The sequence below is a fragment of the Schistocerca serialis genome, unplaced genomic scaffold (assembly GCF_023864345.2).
Source record: "Schistocerca serialis cubense isolate TAMUIC-IGC-003099 unplaced genomic scaffold, iqSchSeri2.2 HiC_scaffold_1344, whole genome shotgun sequence".
In the NCBI taxonomy this organism is placed as follows: Eukaryota; Metazoa; Arthropoda; class Insecta; order Orthoptera; family Acrididae; genus Schistocerca; species Schistocerca serialis.
In genome coordinates this window covers 45569-62604 of record NW_026047563.1, presented here as the reverse complement: position 1 = coordinate 62604, position 17036 = coordinate 45569, and the positions used below count along the sequence as shown (strand labels likewise).

Here is a 17036-nt window from a genome sequence, read left to right as displayed (position 1 = left end):
AAGTCGAGACAAGTCGAGACACACTAAGGGCTGGTATGCAGCGAGTAAGAGGGCGAAAAAACAATAGTTTAAGAGCGCGTGGCAAAAGTACTCATACGCGAAATTAAAAGCCTGCTGCGGTGGCCGGGAATCGAACCCGGATCAACTGCTTGGAAGGCAACTATGCTGACCATTACACCACGACCGCACAAGCGAGCGCCCCGCCACCGCGCTGAGTCGGCTTCCCGCCTGTCGGCAGCGGCCGAAGGTGATCGTACCCGGCAGGCGCATTTCGAGGCAGGCTAGGGGAGCACATCCAGACGCATTCGGACAGCGTATCCGCGCACATTTCGCATCCTTTGGCAAGAGTCGGCGCCGGCGACGCAAGAGTACGCAGAGGACCGCGTTCTGGCGGCATCTTTAAGCAGTGCAGTGCAGGATTCAGCGTCTGCAGCATCTTCTCCACAGAATGCTACGGCGCTTGACGGCAGTCCCACTTTCCCTTGAGACATCTGCTCGGGAAGCAGCGTGAAGGTACCGCTGGCCCGAGCATCGGTGGTTCAGTGGTAGAATGCTCGCCTGCCACGCGGGCGGCCCGGGTTCGATTCCCGGCCGATGCATCATTTTGTTTTTTCTCCGGTAGGGGTGCTGCGTGTCTTTCGCACTCGAACTGCGTGAGCCATGAGAATGAACCGCGGGATTCCGTATGGAAAGAACCAATCATGCAGCGCGGACGACTGCTCGTTTGGACTCCTGCGTGCTATTGTACATACTGGCGTCGGCCTAGCATCGCAAGTTGCCTGCCGCGCCGTGAATGCACGTGTAGCAACAGAAAAAATGAGCCAGGGAGTGCAGACTCTCTACCACTTGTATTCGATACTTACCAAGATTCCAGAAGGTCTAACGATCGCCTGCCTCGGTAGCGCAGTAGGCAGCGCGTAAGTCTCATAATCTTAAGGTCGTGAGTTCGATCCTCACCCGGGGCATCTAATTTTCTGTGACTGAAGGTGGTGCTGTTGCTAGGGCGCCAACTTATTTCTTGTTTGTTATCCACAACGCTTCAGCGGGAAAATGTTTACTTCCTGTTATTGCTACATACAGCTTCCCTATTCCTCTTCTCCCAGCACAGCATGAAGCCAAAAGCATTGCTCTGCGACGTTTGAGGTGCGCGCCTTGCCAGTCAGTATGTGCAAAGATGCTCGCAAAGAGAGCGACAATGCGACAAGCGACCGTACGAACGGTCGAATGAAACGGCCGCATCCGGTGTGGTCTAGTGGCTAGGATACCTGGCTTTCACCCAGGAGGCCCGGGTTCGATTCCCGGTACCGGAACGGAATTTTTTCCACACGAATCGTGACAAGTTTGAGCTGTCCGAGCGGCCGTTTCCCGTCCTGCTCGCAATATAGCTACTGTTTCGTGACCGTCAGCAGAATATAGACTAGGGAAGCAGACACACGACGACCATAGGAATGGTGTATGGCTTCATGCCACCTGATTCCAGCGTAGGGCTGAGCAACTGCATCTGCCGAGGCCCGTTAGCTCAGTTGGTTAGAGCGTCGTGCTAATAACGCGAAGGTCGTGGGTTCGATCCCCCCACGGGCCACTTCTCTTTTACTACTGCGAAAAGGCAGCGCCGATTTCAGCTGGCGAGTGTGATGACCAAATGATCATCACCCTGCGTGGAAGTTGACAGAGGATCCGAACCCGACTCGTCGGGAAGCACTACAGCATTCACTCGGCAATGGCCATAATATCTTGAATACACTGGTTAGAGAAAATGAAAGAAAATGTCCGATTGCCGATGCGTAACAACTTTGGCCCTTGTCAGTACTTGGGCGGGTGAGCGCATGGGAACACAGGGCACTATTGGCAGTTTTACTTCCTATTTTTGTTTCTCCTTTGTTTTCGGAGCTACAGCCCGATTCGGCCAGGGAGACGCCACCGTGAAATGAAGGGGGCGTGCTGTGTGTCCATCGCCTCGCCTCGCCTCTCCTTACCTCTCTCAGTCGTTTCTCGTGCTTGTCGTTTTGATATAGGCCGATTTGAGAGCGTCAGCTCTCGCGTCAGCTGAGCAAAGTCGAGACAAGTCGAGACACACTAAGGGCTGGTATGCAGCGAGTAAGAGGGCGAAAAAACAATAGTTTAAGAGCGCGTGGCAAAAGTACTCATACGCGAAATTAAAAGCCTGCTGCGGTGGCCGGGAATCGAACCCGGATCAACTGCTTGGAAGGCAACTATGCTGACCATTACACCACGACCGCACAAGCGAGCGCCCCGCCACCGCGCTGAGTCGGCTTCCCGCCTGTCGGCAGCGGCCGAAGGTGATCGTACCCGGCAGGCGCATTTCGAGGCAGGCTAGGGGAGCACATCCAGACGCATTCGGACAGCGTATCCGCGCACATTTCGCATCCTTTGGCAAGAGTCGGCGCCGGCGACGCAAGAGTACGCAGAGGACCGCGTTCTGGCGGCATCTTTAAGCAGTGCAGTGCAGGATTCAGCGTCTGCAGCATCTTCTCCACAGAATGCTACGGCGCTTGACGGCAGTCCCACTTTCCCTTGAGACATCTGCTCGGGAAGCAGCGTGAAGGTACCGCTGGCCCGAGCATCGGTGGTTCAGTGGTAGAATGCTCGCCTGCCACGCGGGCGGCCCGGGTTCGATTCCCGGCCGATGCATCATTTTGTTTTTTCTCCGGTAGGGGTGCTGCGTGTCTTTCGCACTCGAACTGCGTGAGCCATGAGAATGAACCGCGGGATTCCGTATGGAAAGAACCAATCATGCAGCGCGGACGACTGCTCGTTTGGACTCCTGCGTGCTATTGTACATACTGGCGTCGGCCTAGCATCGCAAGTTGCCTGCCGCGCCGTGAATGCACGTGTAGCAACAGAAAAAATGAGCCAGGGAGTGCAGACTCTCTACCACTTGTATTCGATACTTACCAAGATTCCAGAAGGTCTAACGATCGCCTGCCTCGGTAGCGCAGTAGGCAGCGCGTAAGTCTCATAATCTTAAGGTCGTGAGTTCGATCCTCACCCGGGGCATCTAATTTTCTGTGACTGAAGGTGGTGCTGTTGCTAGGGCGCCAACTTATTTCTTGTTTGTTATCCACAACGTTTCAACGCTTCAGCGGGAAAATGTTTACTTCCTGTTATTGCTACATACAGCTTCCCTATTCCTCTTCTCCCAGCACAGCATGAAGCCAAAAGCATTGCTCTGCGACGTTTGAGGTGCGCGCCTTGCCAGTCAGTATGTGCAAAGATGCTCGCAAAGAGAGCGACAATGCGACAAGCGACCGTACGAACGGTCGAATGAAACGGCCGCATCCGGTGTGGTCTAGTGGCTAGGATACCTGGCTTTCACCCAGGAGGCGCGGGTTCGATTCCCGGTACCGGAACGGAATTTTTTCCACACGAATCGTGACAAGTTTGAGCTGTCCGAGCGGCCGTTTCCCGTCCTGCTCGCAATATAGCTACTGTTTCGTGACCGTCAGCAGAATATAGACTAGGGAAGCAGACACACGACGACCATAGGAATGGTGTATGGCTTCATGCCACCTGATTCCAGCGTAGGGCTGAGCAACTGCATCTGCCGAGGCCCGTTAGCTCAGTTGGTTAGAGCGTCGTGCTAATAACGCGAAGGTCGTGGGTTCGATCCCCCCACGGGCCACTTCTCTTTTACTACTGCGAAAAGGCAGCACCGATTTCAGCTGGCGAGTGTGATGACCAAATGATCATCACCCTGCGTGGAAGTTGACAGAGGATCCGAACCCGACTCGTCGGGAAGCACTACAGCATTCACTCGGCAATGGCCATAATATCTTGAATACACTGGTTAGAGAAAATGAAAGAAAATGTCCGATTGCCGATGCGTAACAACTTTGGCCCTTGTCAGTACTTGGGCGGGTGAGCGCATGGGAACACAGGGCACTATTGGCAGTTTTACTTCCTATTTTTGTTTCTCCTTTGTTTTCGGAGCTACAGCCCGATTCGGCCAGGGAGACGCCACCGTGAAATGAAGGGGGCGTGCTGTGTGTCCATCGCCTCGCCTCGCCTCTCCTTACCTCTCTCAGTCGTTTCTCGTGCTTGTCGTTTTGATATAGGCCGATTTGAGAGCGTCAGCTCTCGCGTCAGCTGAGCAAAGTCGAGACAAGTCGAGACACACTAAGGGCTGGTATGCAGCGAGTAAGAGGGCGAAAAAACAATAGTTTAAGAGCGCGTGGCAAAAGTACTCATACGCGAAATTAAAAGCCTGCTGCGGTGGCCGGGAATCGAACCCGGATCAACTGCTTGGAAGGCAACTATGCTGACCATTACACCACGACCGCACAAGCGAGCGCCCCGCCACCGCGCTGAGTCGGCTTCCCGCCTGTCGGCAGCGGCCGAAGGTGATCGTACCCGGCAGGCGCATTTCGAGGCAGGCTAGGGGAGCACATCCAGACGCATTCGGACAGCGTATCCGCGCACATTTCGCATCCTTTGGCAAGAGTCGGCGCCGGCGACGCAAGAGTACGCAGAGGACCGCGTTCTGGCGGCATCTTTAAGCAGTGCAGTGCAGGATTCAGCGTCTGCAGCATCTTCTCCACAGAATGCTACGGCGCTTGACGGCAGTCCCACTTTCCCTTGAGACATCTGCTCGGGAAGCAGCGTGAAGGTACCGCTGGCCCGAGCATCGGTGGTTCAGTGGTAGAATGCTCGCCTGCCACGCGGGCGGCCCGGGTTCGATTCCCGGCCGATGCATCATTTTGTTTTTTCTCCGGTAGGGGTGCTGCGTGTCTTTCGCACTCGAACTGCGTGAGCCATGAGAATGAACCGCGGGATTCCGTATGGAAAGAACCAATCATGCAGCGCGGACGACTGCTCGTTTGGACTCCTGCGTGCTATTGTACATACTGGCGTCGGCCTAGCATCGCAAGTTGCCTGCCGCGCCGTGAATGCACGTGTAGCAACAGAAAAAATGAGCCAGGGAGTGCAGACTCTCTACCACTTGTATTCGATACTTACCAAGATTCCAGAAGGTCTAACGATCGCCTGCCTCGGTAGCGCAGTAGGCAGCGCGTAAGTCTCATAATCTTAAGGTCGTGAGTTCGATCCTCACCCGGGGCATCTAATTTTCTGTGACTGAAGGTGGTGCTGTTGCTAGGGCGCCAACTTATTTCTTGTTTGTTATCCACAACGTTTCAACGCTTCAGCGGGAAAATGTTTACTTCCTGTTATTGCTACATACAGCTTCCCTATTCCTCTTCTCCCAGCACAGCATGAAGCCAAAAGCATTGCTCTGCGACGTTTGAGGTGCGCGCCTTGCCAGTCAGTATGTGCAAAGATGCTCGCAAAGAGAGCGACAATGCGACAAGCGACCGTACGAACGGTCGAATGAAACGGCCGCATCCGGTGTGGTCTAGTGGCTAGGATACCTGGCTTTCACCCAGGAGGCCCGGGTTCGATTCCCGGTACCGGAACGGAATTTTTTCCACACGAATCGTGACAAGTTTGAGCTGTCCGAGCGGCCGTTTCCCGTCCTGCTCGCAATATAGCTACTGTTTCGTGACCGTCAGCAGAATATAGACTAGGGAAGCAGACACACGACGACCATAGGAATGGTGTATGGCTTCATGCCACCTGATTCCAGCGTAGGGCTGAGCAACTGCATCTGCCGAGGCCCGTTAGCTCAGTTGGTTAGAGCGTCGTGCTAATAACGCGAAAATTACGGCTTGAGCCGTCGTGGAGAGCGGACGTGTTTACGCTGTGCTCCGTCGCTGCTCAGGGCAAGGCAAGTTTGCTGCTGCTTGTGACGCCATATTGTGTTGTTTATCTTGTTATTAGTTGATTTTTCGTTTCGTTATCAATACGTTCGTTTGTGCTGTCTGGGTGCTCGTGTTGATGTTTGTGTAATGGTGCCAGTTTGAAGATGGCTTTGATTTCTAGACGAGATACTCTGAAGTTTACTTTTGAACGAGGATGTGTTAAACCGTCTGCCCTGGAATTTCAATATTTTGTGATTGAACAAGTCAAGATTCCTTCCGATGCTATTACTGGAATACATTTGTCGCATCTTGCAACTGTCGGATTTGTTAAATTGAAGGATTCTGATCTCTGTAGTCGTATCGTTGAAGAAAGTGGTGGTGTTATGAGATTTACACGTTCTGATGGGAGTGTTACCGAAGTTCACGTCTCTTTTGGTGGACTTGGTTTGCGTACGGTGCGGATATTTGAACTTCCTTTCGAAATCCCTTGTGATCATGTGAGCGAGGTTTTACGTGCATATGGACGTGTCCTTTCTATTCACGAAGAAAAGTGGGGAAATGATTATCCGTTGCCTGTACTGAACGGCGTGAGGCAGGTTCGAATTGATTTGCTGAAGCACATCCCGTCCTTCATCAGTGTATCCGGGTATCGTGCTTTAGTTATTTATGATGGACAGCCGCGAACTTGTTCTATATGTAACTCGACGGAGCACATTCGCGCCGAGTGTTCGCGGCGTCGGATCGCGCAGTTACCACCCGGAGATAGCGTCACGCGCTCACCTGGAGTTGTAAATATACCGCTCTCGTATGCGGCTGCGGCTGTCATCGCTCCACCGTCCCCTCCCGTTGCGACAAGTGTCATCCAAGCGACGGGTACCGACCATGTCTCTCAAGCAGTTCCCCTTCACGATTCCACGGTCTCTGACCAGGGCGAACCTGCTTTACCCCGGCTACAAAACGAACTGCCAGTTAACCCAGAGGTTTCGACTGCTACTCCCCAGCGTCGAACTGATGCGACGGTGCTCCAGGAGTTGGAATACTCAGCCACTGTCGGAGTTACTCTGCCTCGCTCCCCACCGGATGACGGCCAAGATATGGTCTCTTCCCCGCCTAGATCGCGAAAAAACAAGAAGAGGCGGATTGCCCATCCGGCGGCGGCGCACGAGGTCCCAAAAACCAGGGAAAAGTTGCGTCAGATTACGAAGATGGACGATGACCAAAGCAATGATGGACCAGAGGAAAATAAGGATATTTCAGATAGTTCAACGTATAGTCCAGATAGGGACGATGGTAGAAACCCTGTAACACACAGGTCTAGAGGAGGGATTGAGTGTAAAGAAGGCTTGGCGGCTCCCGATGATGGTCCACCCAGACGGCCATCTCGTGAATGTAGCACGGATCGGTCTTCCCCTAGGTTGGACTGGGCGACGGACAAGGAAGATGACTGTGTACCACGAGCAACGACGGCAGTTGACACGCTGCCGATGATCATTGATAGCATACCAGTTGACGAAAGTCTCCTTGCAGGGCACCCTGGATCGCTGCGCTAAAATGAAATGCCTCATTTGTCCACAGATACTAACAGGACGATTTTCTTGAACGTTACACTGGTTTTTATGTTGGTGTGTCCCTTTGTTTTCTCTTCCTAAATGGAACGACGTTTCCAGAGTATGTCACAGACTTACAATATACTGACTTTGAATATTAACAGGATTAGGAGTCCACCAAAATTGGCGGCTTTGAAAGATTTCTTGTATACTTCGGATACCGATATTGCTCTCTTGCAGGAGGTAATGGTCAGTGAATTTAATTTCCCGGGGTTTACTGAAATTTTAAATGTTGCTTTCGAAAATGAATGTGGAACGGCTATTTTGGTGAAACATGGTATACCGGCGGAGCCTTTGTGTCTTCTAGAATCCGGTCGTGGAATCTCTTGTAAAATCTTTAATACGACGGTTGTTAATGTCTATGCCCCCTCTGGTAGCAGCGCCCGAGCGGCCAGGACAACTTTTTTCACCGGTGAAATGGTTCAATTATTAAACGGCAATTCAGAAAATATCATTATAGCTGGCGACTGGAACTGTGTACTGAAGTCAAAAGATCAAAAACCGAACTTTAACTTCTCTCAAGCACTGAAAGATTGTGTCACAGCCTTACGTCTTACAGACGCATGGGAATTATTTCACCCCACAGCTGTTAAGTTTACATATATGACGAACTTGGCGGCCAGTAGAATTGACAGAATTTATATATCCGATAGTTTAATGCAGTGTGCATCTTCAATAGACACGATTCCCACCAGTTTTTCTGACCACTGTGGAGTTCGTTGTAGCATACATCTTGCCCGGCAAACGACCTATTGGGGACGCGGTCTTTGGAAATTGAATGTCAGTCTTCTTCACGAAACAGACTTAAATGAATCCATCCAAGTGACCTGGAATATGTGCCTCAGAGCGCGCCCCAGATACGTTTCCACCATTGAGTGGTGGACCAACTACGCTAAAAGGAAGCTGAGGATGACTTTGATCGACTACGGCAAGGCAAGGGCTCAACTTCGGAAAGACACTATTGAATTTTATTATATCTGTTTGCGAGAACTGTATGATCGTCCCGTTTTGTCTGCTGACCATTTCATGCAAATAAAGAAAATTAAGGCGATTTTAACCCAACTGAAACGGCGACAACTTGATGGTTTGAAGGTAAAGTCAAGATCACATTCCACTGTCGAAGATGAAACTGCCTCTTTGTATCATCTCCTCCGGCATGCAAAGAATAGAAGGAATAGTTTTATCAACACCCTGCGCGATGTGAATAACGATGTGCTCCATGAACAACGTGACATCATTAACGAAATCCATCGCTTTTTTACGAGTTTATATACTTCCCCTGACGTCAATGAACAGTCTGTGGCGACGTTACTTCACGGCACAGACTCGATAGTTACTGAGGACGAGAATAGGGCGCTATTGGACATATTTACTAGTGATGATGTTTTGGATATCGTCAAAACTTCTCCGGCAAACAAGACGCCTGGGCCGGATGGTTTACCAGTCGAATTTTACTACAGGTTTTGGAATGTTCTAGGCGATGTGCTCACCGCCATCATCAATGAAGTCATCAACGGTATCTCCATACCCTCGGAGTTTAAAGAGGGTGTCTTTGTGATGGTACCCAAGGGGCGAGGAATGAAGGCTGTCCGTCGTCTGCGACCTATATGTTTATTAAATGGAGACTATAAAATTGTTGCCCGTGCACTGAAATTGCGACTGACTCCAGTCCTACAACGTGTCATTGCGCAGGACCAAACGGCCCTTCCGCATAGAAGTATCATCAAAACGGTCAGTGAATATCGTGATGTGATTTCCATTTTTTCGGCAGCTCAACTTCAAGGTGCTCTATGCTTTATTGATTTTGCAAATGCTTTTGACCGGATTGATCATCGTTATCTTTTTAAAACAATGTCGGCCCTGGGTTTTGGGGGACGGTGCTTGAAGTCTTTGCAAAGTATGATTACTGGGATGACGGCAAAAGTACTTGTCAACGGTCAATGCACGAGAGCCATAAATATTTGTCGTGGATTCCCGCAAGGAAGCCCACTCTCCATGCTGCTCTATGTCATAGCTCTGGAACCTCTTGTCCGACATTTAAACGTTCTCTTGGAAGGGATCACGATTATGTCGGTAAAGAAAGTAACCAATGTGTATGCAGATGATTTAGGGGTCATAGTTCGGAGTGACGACGATGTTCAAACTCTTAAGACCGCCTTACACGTTTATTGTGGTGCTACTGGTGCTGCTGTGAATAACACGAAAAGCTCTATGCTCAGCCTCAATGGTTTTGCGAACGCAGACTTAGATTGGATCCCTTCCACGAACCAACATAAGTCTCTCGGTGTCACATTTTCTAGCTGCCCGCTCAAGATGGCTTCCGTTAACTGGAAGAACATGCTTACCAACATCAGAGGCTCATTAATAGAGCATCGAAATAGGGACCTCAATTTAATGCAAAGGGTACAACTGATTAACTGTGTGATCCTGTCAAAAGCGATTTACCTGGGGCAATGTCTACCTATGCCCTTGGGCATCGCCAAAAATATTACGAGGGCAGTTTGTCAGCTGTTATGGAGAGGCTGTATATTTAAAGTGCCAGCTCATACAGTGACCTTACCTCCGGTCGCCGGTGGCCTCGGACTCACAGATATTCGTCAAAAGACAGTGACTTTATTTATCAAGCGTACTCGAGAACATCTCCGTAAGTACCCCGACAGTATTACGACGCAACTGTTTCATCTGACTGAACCTCAGAGTTTAGATGCTCCTGTCAATGTGGCTCCGATTCATTTTAAGCTGCACCATGTCAGACTTTACTTCACTGAGATCAGTTACAAAGAGAGTATACATCTGACACCCAGCCGTAGCGCCACGTCATCTGCTACTTCTATTCCATGGCGCTGTTCAGTCAGGAATCGAATCGAGAAAAAATATCCATCCAAAGATTGGAATACTGTTTGGAAGAATATTCATAATAAAGTCTTAAGCATGTCAGTACGGTCGACATGGTATCAAGTGGTTAACGATATCATCGCCAACAATGAGAGGCTCCATGCTATAGGACTTCATGATACTCCCTTGTGTCGCCGTTGTGGATATGTGGATACGACAGTTCACAGGTTTACTTGTCAAGGATACAATACCATATGGAACCACATTAAGCAGCAGGTCGCATTCCTCAGGCGCAATGATGGTAGATTCATCACCACCACCGAACTCTCGGCCCCGGACGTGATGTATTTTCCGCGTCAGAAAAATAATACCATACTGTGGCTATACGGCAATTTTGTTCACTTTGTCATCCACAAAACGACCACGGACACCATTGAGGACTACAACTGCTACATCACGGAGGAATATTACAAGCTACGCGCCCAACGGAACCACACCAAGCATTTTGGAAATATGCTACACATACTCTTTCACAAGGAAGGTATTGGATGATGTGTTGAATGATATACTGTGATAATAATCTGAGATCAGTGTCATGTATTGTGTGTGTTCTTAAGAAGTCTACGTTTTTCATTTTTCCACTTAATTTTTCTTTCTTTATCCCCATTTTTCAACATATCCAGTTCCCTCATTATGACAAACCATCCAACATCACAGAATAAGCTCATTTGGATGCGGAAATTTACTTTTCCTACCACGTTTGGTATGGATTCCCTTACGTGAGAAGGAGCATTTAATTTGATTATAGCAATGAAGCTCGCCGAAGAAGGCGCATGAAGGAGAGCGAATGGAAGGGCTAGAAGGGGAGATGGGAGGCCCTAAAAAAAAAAAAAAAAAAAGTTGGTTAGAGCGTCGTGCTAATAACGCGAAGGTCGTGGGTTCGATCCCCCCACGGGCCACTTCTCTTTTACTACTGCGAAAAGGCAGCGCCGATTTCAGCTGGCGAGTGTGATGACCAAATGATCATCACCCTGCGTGGAAGTTGACAGAGGATCCGAACCCGACTCGTCGGGAAGCACTACAGCATTCACTCGGCAATGGCCATAATATCTTGAATACACTGGTTAGAGAAAATGAAAGAAAATGTCCGATTGCCGATGCGTAACAACTTTGGCCCTTGTCAGTACTTGGGCGGGTGAGCGCATGGGAACACAGGGCACTATTGGCAGTTTTACTTCCTATTTTTGTTTCTCCTTTGTTTTCGGAGCTACAGCCCGATTCGGCCAGGGAGACGCCACCGTGAAATGAAGGGGGCGTGCTGTGTGTCCATCGCCTCGCCTCGCCTCTCCTTACCTCTCTCAGTCGTTTCTCGTGCTTGTCGTTTTGATATAGGCCGATTTGAGAGCGTCAGCTCTCGCGTCAGCTGAGCAAAGTCGAGACAAGTCGAGACACACTAAGGGCTGGTATGCAGCGAGTAAGAGGGCGAAAAAACAATAGTTTAAGAGCGCGTGGCAAAAGTACTCATACGCGAAATTAAAAGCCTGCTGCGGTGGCCGGGAATCGAACCCGGATCAACTGCTTGGAAGGCAACTATGCTGACCATTACACCACGACCGCACAAGCGAGCGCCCCGCCACCGCGCTGAGTCGGCTTCCCGCCTGTCGGCAGCGGCCGAAGGTGATCGTACCCGGCAGGCGCATTTCGAGGCAGGCTAGGGGAGCACATCCAGACGCATTCGGACAGCGTATCCGCGCACATTTCGCATCCTTTGGCAAGAGTCGGCGCCGGCGACGCAAGAGTACGCAGAGGACCGCGTTCTGGCGGCATCTTTAAGCAGTGCAGTGCAGGATTCAGCGTCTGCAGCATCTTCTCCACAGAATGCTACGGCGCTTGACGGCAGTCCCACTTTCCCTTGAGACATCTGCTCGGGAAGCAGCGTGAAGGTACCGCTGGCCCGAGCATCGGTGGTTCAGTGGTAGAATGCTCGCCTGCCACGCGGGCGGCCCGGGTTCGATTCCCGGCCGATGCATCATTTTGTTTTTTCTCCGGTAGGGGTGCTGCGTGTCTTTCGCACTCGAACTGCGTGAGCCATGAGAATGAACCGCGGGATTCCGTATGGAAAGAACCAATCATGCAGCGCGGACGACTGCTCGTTTGGACTCCTGCGTGCTATTGTACATACTGGCGTCGGCCTAGCATCGCAAGTTGCCTGCCGCGCCGTGAATGCACGTGTAGCAACAGAAAAAATGAGCCAGGGAGTGCAGACTCTCTACCACTTGTATTCGATACTTACCAAGATTCCAGAAGGTCTAACGATCGCCTGCCTCGGTAGCGCAGTAGGCAGCGCGTAAGTCTCATAATCTTAAGGTCGTGAGTTCGATCCTCACCCGGGGCATCTAATTTTCTGTGACTGAAGGTGGTGCTGTTGCTAGGGCGCCAACTTATTTCTTGTTTGTTATCCACAACGTTTCAACACTTCAGCGGGAAAATGTTTACTTCCTGTTATTGCTACATACAGCTTCCCTATTCCTCTTCTCCCAGCACAGCATGAAGCCAAAAGCATTGCTCTGCGACGTTTGAGGTGCGCGCCTTGCCAGTCAGTATGTGCAAAGATGCTCGCAAAGAGAGCGACAATGCGACAAGCGACCGTACGAACGGTCGAATGAAACGGCCGCATCCGGTGTGGTCTAGTGGCTAGGATACCTGGCTTTCACCCAGGAGGCCCGGGTTCGATTCCCGGTACCGGAACGGAATTTTTTCCACACGAATCGTGACAAGTTTGAGCTGTCCGAGCGGCCGTTTCCCGTCCTGCTCGCAATATAGCTACTGTTTCGTGACCGTCAGCAGAATATAGACTAGGGAAGCAGACACACGACGACCATAGGAATGGTGTATGGCTTCATGCCACCTGATTCCAGCGTAGGGCTGAGCAACTGCATCTGCCGAGGCCCGTTAGCTCAGTTGGTTAGAGCGTCGTGCTAATAACGCGAAGGTCGTGGGTTCGATCCCCCCACGGGCCACTTCTCTTTTACTACTGCGAAAAGGCAGCGCCGATTTCAGCTGGCGAGTGTGATGACCAAATGATCATCACCCTGCGTGGAAGTTGACAGAGGATCCGAACCCGACTCGTCGGGAAGCACTACAGCATTCACTCGGCAATGGCCATAATATCTTGAATACACTGGTTAGAGAAAATGAAAGAAAATGTCCGATTGCCGATGCGTAACAACTTTGGCCCTTGTCAGTACTTGGGCGGGTGAGCGCATGGGAACACAGGGCACTATTGGCAGTTTTACTTCCTATTTTTGTTTCTCCTTTGTTTTCGGAGCTACAGCCCGATTCGGCCAGGGAGACGCCACCGTGAAATGAAGGGGGCGTGCTGTGTGTCCATCGCCTCGCCTCGCCTCTCCTTACCTCTCTCAGTCGTTTCTCGTGCTTGTCGTTTTGATATAGGCCGATTTGAGAGCGTCAGCTCTCGCGTCAGCTGAGCAAAGTCGAGACAAGTCGAGACACACTAAGGGCTGGTATGCAGCGAGTAAGAGGGCGAAAAAACAATAGTTTAAGAGCGCGTGGCAAAAGTACTCATACGCGAAATTAAAAGCCTGCTGCGGTGGCCGGGAATCGAACCCGGATCAACTGCTTGGAAGGCAACTATGCTGACCATTACACCACGACCGCACAAGCGAGCGCCCCGCCACCGCGCTGAGTCGGCTTCCCGCCTGTCGGCAGCGGCCGAAGGTGATCGTACCCGGCAGGCGCATTTCGAGGCAGGCTAGGGGAGCACATCCAGACGCATTCGGACAGCGTATCCGCGCACATTTCGCATCCTTTGGCAAGAGTCGGCGCCGGCGACGCAAGAGTACGCAGAGGACCGCGTTCTGGCGGCATCTTTAAGCAGTGCAGTGCAGGATTCAGCGTCTGCAGCATCTTCTCCACAGAATGCTACGGCGCTTGACGGCAGTCCCACTTTCCCTTGAGACATCTGCTCGGGAAGCAGCGTGAAGGTACCGCTGGCCCGAGCATCGGTGGTTCAGTGGTAGAATGCTCGCCTGCCACGCGGGCGGCCCGGGTTCGATTCCCGGCCGATGCATCATTTTGTTTTTTCTCCGGTAGGGGTGCTGCGTGTCTTTCGCACTCGAACTGCGTGAGCCATGAGAATGAACCGCGGGATTCCGTATGGAAAGAACCAATCATGCAGCGCGGACGACTGCTCGTTTGGACTCCTGCGTGCTATTGTACATACTGGCGTCGGCCTAGCATCGCAAGTTGCCTGCCGCGCCGTGAATGCACGTGTAGCAACAGAAAAAATGAGCCAGGGAGTGCAGACTCTCTACCACTTGTATTCGATACTTACCAAGATTCCAGAAGGTCTAACGATCGCCTGCCTCGGTAGCGCAGTAGGCAGCGCGTAAGTCTCATAATCTTAAGGTCGTGAGTTCGATCCTCACCCGGGGCATCTAATTTTCTGTGACTGAAGGTGGTGCTGTTGCTAGGGCGCCAACTTATTTCTTGTTTGTTATCCACAACGTTTCAACGCTTCAGCGGGAAAATGTTTACTTCCTGTTATTGCTACATACAGCTTCCCTATTCCTCTTCTCCCAGCACAGCATGAAGCCAAAAGCATTGCTCTGCGACGTTTGAGGTGCGCGCCTTGCCAGTCAGTATGTGCAAAGATGCTCGCAAAGAGAGCGACAATGCGACAAGCGACCGTACGAACGGTCGAATGAAACGGCCGCATCCGGTGTGGTCTAGTGGCTAGGATACCTGGCTTTCACCCAGGAGGCCCGGGTTCGATTCCCGGTACCGGAACGGAATTTTTTCCACACGAATCGTGACAAGTTTGAGCTGTCCGAGCGGCCGTTTCCCGTCCTGCTCGCAATATAGCTACTGTTTCGTGACCGTCAGCAGAATATAGACTAGGGAAGCAGACACACGACGACCATAGGAATGGTGTATGGCTTCATGCCACCTGATTCCAGCGTAGGGCTGAGCAACTGCATCTGCCGAGGCCCGTTAGCTCAGTTGGTTAGAGCGTCGTGCTAATAACGCGAAGGTCGTGGGTTCGATCCCCCCACGGGCCACTTCTCTTTTACTACTGCGAAAAGGCAGCGCCGATTTCAGCTGGCGAGTGTGATGACCAAATGATCATCACCCTGCGTGGAAGTTGACAGAGGATCCGAACCCGACTCGTCGGGAAGCACTACAGCATTCACTCGGCAATGGCCATAATATCTTGAATACACTGGTTAGAGAAAATGAAAGAAAATGTCCGATTGCCGATGCGTAACAACTTTGGCCCTTGTCAGTACTTGGGCGGGTGAGCGCATGGGAACACAGGGCACTATTGGCAGTTTTACTTCCTATTTTTGTTTCTCCTTTGTTTTCGGAGCTACAGCCCGATTCGGCCAGGGAGACGCCACCGTGAAATGAAGGGGGCGTGCTGTGTGTCCATCGCCTCGCCTCGCCTCTCCTTACCTCTCTCAGTCGTTTCTCGTGCTTGTCGTTTTGATATAGGCCGATTTGAGAGCGTCAGCTCTCGCGTCAGCTGAGCAAAGTCGAGACAAGTCGAGACACACTAAGGGCTGGTATGCAGCGAGTAAGAGGGCGAAAAAACAATAGTTTAAGAGCGCGTGGCAAAAGTACTCATACGCGAAATTAAAAGCCTGCTGCGGTGGCCGGGAATCGAACCCGGATCAACTGCTTGGAAGGCAACTATGCTGACCATTACACCACGACCGCACAAGCGAGCGCCCCGCCACCGCGCTGAGTCGGCTTCCCGCCTGTCGGCAGCGGCCGAAGGTGATCGTACCCGGCAGGCGCATTTCGAGGCAGGCTAGGGGAGCACATCCAGACGCATTCGGACAGCGTATCCGCGCACATTCCGCATCCTTTGGCAAGAGTCGGCGCCGGCGACGCAAGAGTACGCAGAGGACCGCGTTCTGGCGGCATCTTTAAGCAGTGCAGTGCAGGATTCAGCGTCTGCAGCATCTTCTCCACAGAATGCTACGGTGCTTGACGGCAGTCCCACTTTCCCTTGAGACATCTGCTCGGGAAGCAGCGTGAAGGTACCGCTGGCCCGAGCATCGGTGGTTCAGTGGTAGAATGCTCGCCTGCCACGCGGGCGGCCCGGGTTCGATTCCCGGCCGATGCATCATTTTGTTTTTTCTCCGGTAGGGGTGCTGCGTGTCTTTCGCACTCGAACTGCGTGAGCCATGAGAATGAACCGCGGGATTCCGTATGGAAAGAACCAATCATGCAGCGCGGACGACTGCTCGTTTGGACTCCTGCGTGCTATTGTACATACTGGCGTCGGCCTAGCATCGCAAGTTGCCTGCCGCGCCGTGAATGCACGTGTAGCAACAGAAAAAATGAGCCAGGGAGTGCAGACTCTCTACCACTTGTATTCGATACTTACCAAGATTCCAGAAGGTCTAACGATCGCCTGCCTCGGTAGCGCAGTAGGCAGCGCGTAAGTCTCATAATCTTAAGGTCGTGAGTTCGATCCTCACCCGGGGCATCTAATTTTCTGTGACTGAAGGTGGTGCTGTTGCTAGGGCGCCAACTTATTTCTTGTTTGTTATCCACAACGTTTCAACGCTTCAGCGGGAAAATGTTTACTTCCTGTTATTGCTACATACAGCTTCCCTATTCCTCTTCTCCCAGCACAGCATGAAGCCAAAAGCATTGCTCTGCGACGTTTGAGGTGCGCGCCTTGCCAGTCAGTATGTGCAAAGATGCTCGCAAAGAGAGCGACAATGCGACAAGCGACCGTACGAACGGTCGAATGAAACGGCCGCATCCGGTGTGGTCTAGTGGCTAGGATACCTGGCTTTCACCCAGGAGGCCCGGGTTCGATTCCCGGTACCGGAACGGAATT

General features: G+C 51.6%; 28 non-coding genes across 28 annotated transcripts; 22 read left to right on the top strand and 6 right to left on the bottom strand.

The window, feature by feature from the left end:
• Positions 1 to 115: 115 nt before the first annotated feature.
• Positions 116 to 187, bottom strand: Trnag-ucc (transfer RNA glycine (anticodon UCC)). The gene has a single exon. It is a non-coding gene; the product is annotated as a tRNA-Gly (tRNA).
• Positions 188 to 528: 341 nt separating this feature from the next.
• Trnag-gcc (transfer RNA glycine (anticodon GCC)) lies at positions 529 to 599 on the top strand. The gene has a single exon. It is a non-coding gene; the product is annotated as a tRNA-Gly (tRNA).
• A 293-nt stretch (positions 600 to 892) lies between these two features.
• On the top strand, positions 893 to 965 carry Trnam-cau (transfer RNA methionine (anticodon CAU)). The gene has a single exon. It is a non-coding gene; the product is annotated as a tRNA-Met (tRNA).
• A 273-nt stretch (positions 966 to 1238) lies between these two features.
• Positions 1239 to 1310, top strand: Trnae-uuc (transfer RNA glutamic acid (anticodon UUC)). The gene has a single exon. It is a non-coding gene; the product is annotated as a tRNA-Glu (tRNA).
• Positions 1311 to 1508: 198 nt separating this feature from the next.
• Trnai-aau (transfer RNA isoleucine (anticodon AAU)) lies at positions 1509 to 1582 on the top strand. The gene has a single exon. It is a non-coding gene; the product is annotated as a tRNA-Ile (tRNA).
• A 586-nt stretch (positions 1583 to 2168) lies between these two features.
• Trnag-ucc (transfer RNA glycine (anticodon UCC)) lies at positions 2169 to 2240 on the bottom strand. The gene has a single exon. It is a non-coding gene; the product is annotated as a tRNA-Gly (tRNA).
• A 341-nt stretch (positions 2241 to 2581) lies between these two features.
• Positions 2582 to 2652, top strand: Trnag-gcc (transfer RNA glycine (anticodon GCC)). The gene has a single exon. It is a non-coding gene; the product is annotated as a tRNA-Gly (tRNA).
• Positions 2653 to 2945: 293 nt separating this feature from the next.
• On the top strand, positions 2946 to 3018 carry Trnam-cau (transfer RNA methionine (anticodon CAU)). Its single transcript has one exon. It is a non-coding gene; the product is annotated as a tRNA-Met (tRNA).
• A 281-nt stretch (positions 3019 to 3299) lies between these two features.
• On the top strand, positions 3300 to 3371 carry Trnae-uuc (transfer RNA glutamic acid (anticodon UUC)). The gene has a single exon. It is a non-coding gene; the product is annotated as a tRNA-Glu (tRNA).
• A 198-nt stretch (positions 3372 to 3569) lies between these two features.
• Positions 3570 to 3643, top strand: Trnai-aau (transfer RNA isoleucine (anticodon AAU)). Its single transcript has one exon. It is a non-coding gene; the product is annotated as a tRNA-Ile (tRNA).
• Positions 3644 to 4229: 586 nt separating this feature from the next.
• Trnag-ucc (transfer RNA glycine (anticodon UCC)) lies at positions 4230 to 4301 on the bottom strand. The gene has a single exon. It is a non-coding gene; the product is annotated as a tRNA-Gly (tRNA).
• A 341-nt stretch (positions 4302 to 4642) lies between these two features.
• Positions 4643 to 4713, top strand: Trnag-gcc (transfer RNA glycine (anticodon GCC)). Its single transcript has one exon. It is a non-coding gene; the product is annotated as a tRNA-Gly (tRNA).
• Positions 4714 to 5006: 293 nt separating this feature from the next.
• Trnam-cau (transfer RNA methionine (anticodon CAU)) lies at positions 5007 to 5079 on the top strand. Its single transcript has one exon. It is a non-coding gene; the product is annotated as a tRNA-Met (tRNA).
• A 281-nt stretch (positions 5080 to 5360) lies between these two features.
• On the top strand, positions 5361 to 5432 carry Trnae-uuc (transfer RNA glutamic acid (anticodon UUC)). Its single transcript has one exon. It is a non-coding gene; the product is annotated as a tRNA-Glu (tRNA).
• A 6272-nt stretch (positions 5433 to 11704) lies between these two features.
• Trnag-ucc (transfer RNA glycine (anticodon UCC)) lies at positions 11705 to 11776 on the bottom strand. The gene has a single exon. It is a non-coding gene; the product is annotated as a tRNA-Gly (tRNA).
• A 341-nt stretch (positions 11777 to 12117) lies between these two features.
• Positions 12118 to 12188, top strand: Trnag-gcc (transfer RNA glycine (anticodon GCC)). Its single transcript has one exon. It is a non-coding gene; the product is annotated as a tRNA-Gly (tRNA).
• Positions 12189 to 12481: 293 nt separating this feature from the next.
• Positions 12482 to 12554, top strand: Trnam-cau (transfer RNA methionine (anticodon CAU)). The gene has a single exon. It is a non-coding gene; the product is annotated as a tRNA-Met (tRNA).
• A 281-nt stretch (positions 12555 to 12835) lies between these two features.
• Trnae-uuc (transfer RNA glutamic acid (anticodon UUC)) lies at positions 12836 to 12907 on the top strand. Its single transcript has one exon. It is a non-coding gene; the product is annotated as a tRNA-Glu (tRNA).
• Positions 12908 to 13105: 198 nt separating this feature from the next.
• On the top strand, positions 13106 to 13179 carry Trnai-aau (transfer RNA isoleucine (anticodon AAU)). Its single transcript has one exon. It is a non-coding gene; the product is annotated as a tRNA-Ile (tRNA).
• Positions 13180 to 13765: 586 nt separating this feature from the next.
• Trnag-ucc (transfer RNA glycine (anticodon UCC)) lies at positions 13766 to 13837 on the bottom strand. Its single transcript has one exon. It is a non-coding gene; the product is annotated as a tRNA-Gly (tRNA).
• Positions 13838 to 14178: 341 nt separating this feature from the next.
• Positions 14179 to 14249, top strand: Trnag-gcc (transfer RNA glycine (anticodon GCC)). Its single transcript has one exon. It is a non-coding gene; the product is annotated as a tRNA-Gly (tRNA).
• A 293-nt stretch (positions 14250 to 14542) lies between these two features.
• Positions 14543 to 14615, top strand: Trnam-cau (transfer RNA methionine (anticodon CAU)). The gene has a single exon. It is a non-coding gene; the product is annotated as a tRNA-Met (tRNA).
• Positions 14616 to 14896: 281 nt separating this feature from the next.
• Trnae-uuc (transfer RNA glutamic acid (anticodon UUC)) lies at positions 14897 to 14968 on the top strand. The gene has a single exon. It is a non-coding gene; the product is annotated as a tRNA-Glu (tRNA).
• Positions 14969 to 15166: 198 nt separating this feature from the next.
• Trnai-aau (transfer RNA isoleucine (anticodon AAU)) lies at positions 15167 to 15240 on the top strand. Its single transcript has one exon. It is a non-coding gene; the product is annotated as a tRNA-Ile (tRNA).
• A 586-nt stretch (positions 15241 to 15826) lies between these two features.
• On the bottom strand, positions 15827 to 15898 carry Trnag-ucc (transfer RNA glycine (anticodon UCC)). Its single transcript has one exon. It is a non-coding gene; the product is annotated as a tRNA-Gly (tRNA).
• A 341-nt stretch (positions 15899 to 16239) lies between these two features.
• Positions 16240 to 16310, top strand: Trnag-gcc (transfer RNA glycine (anticodon GCC)). The gene has a single exon. It is a non-coding gene; the product is annotated as a tRNA-Gly (tRNA).
• A 293-nt stretch (positions 16311 to 16603) lies between these two features.
• Positions 16604 to 16676, top strand: Trnam-cau (transfer RNA methionine (anticodon CAU)). The gene has a single exon. It is a non-coding gene; the product is annotated as a tRNA-Met (tRNA).
• Positions 16677 to 16957: 281 nt separating this feature from the next.
• Trnae-uuc (transfer RNA glutamic acid (anticodon UUC)) lies at positions 16958 to 17029 on the top strand. The gene has a single exon. It is a non-coding gene; the product is annotated as a tRNA-Glu (tRNA).
• Positions 17030 to 17036: the final 7 nt, after the last annotated feature.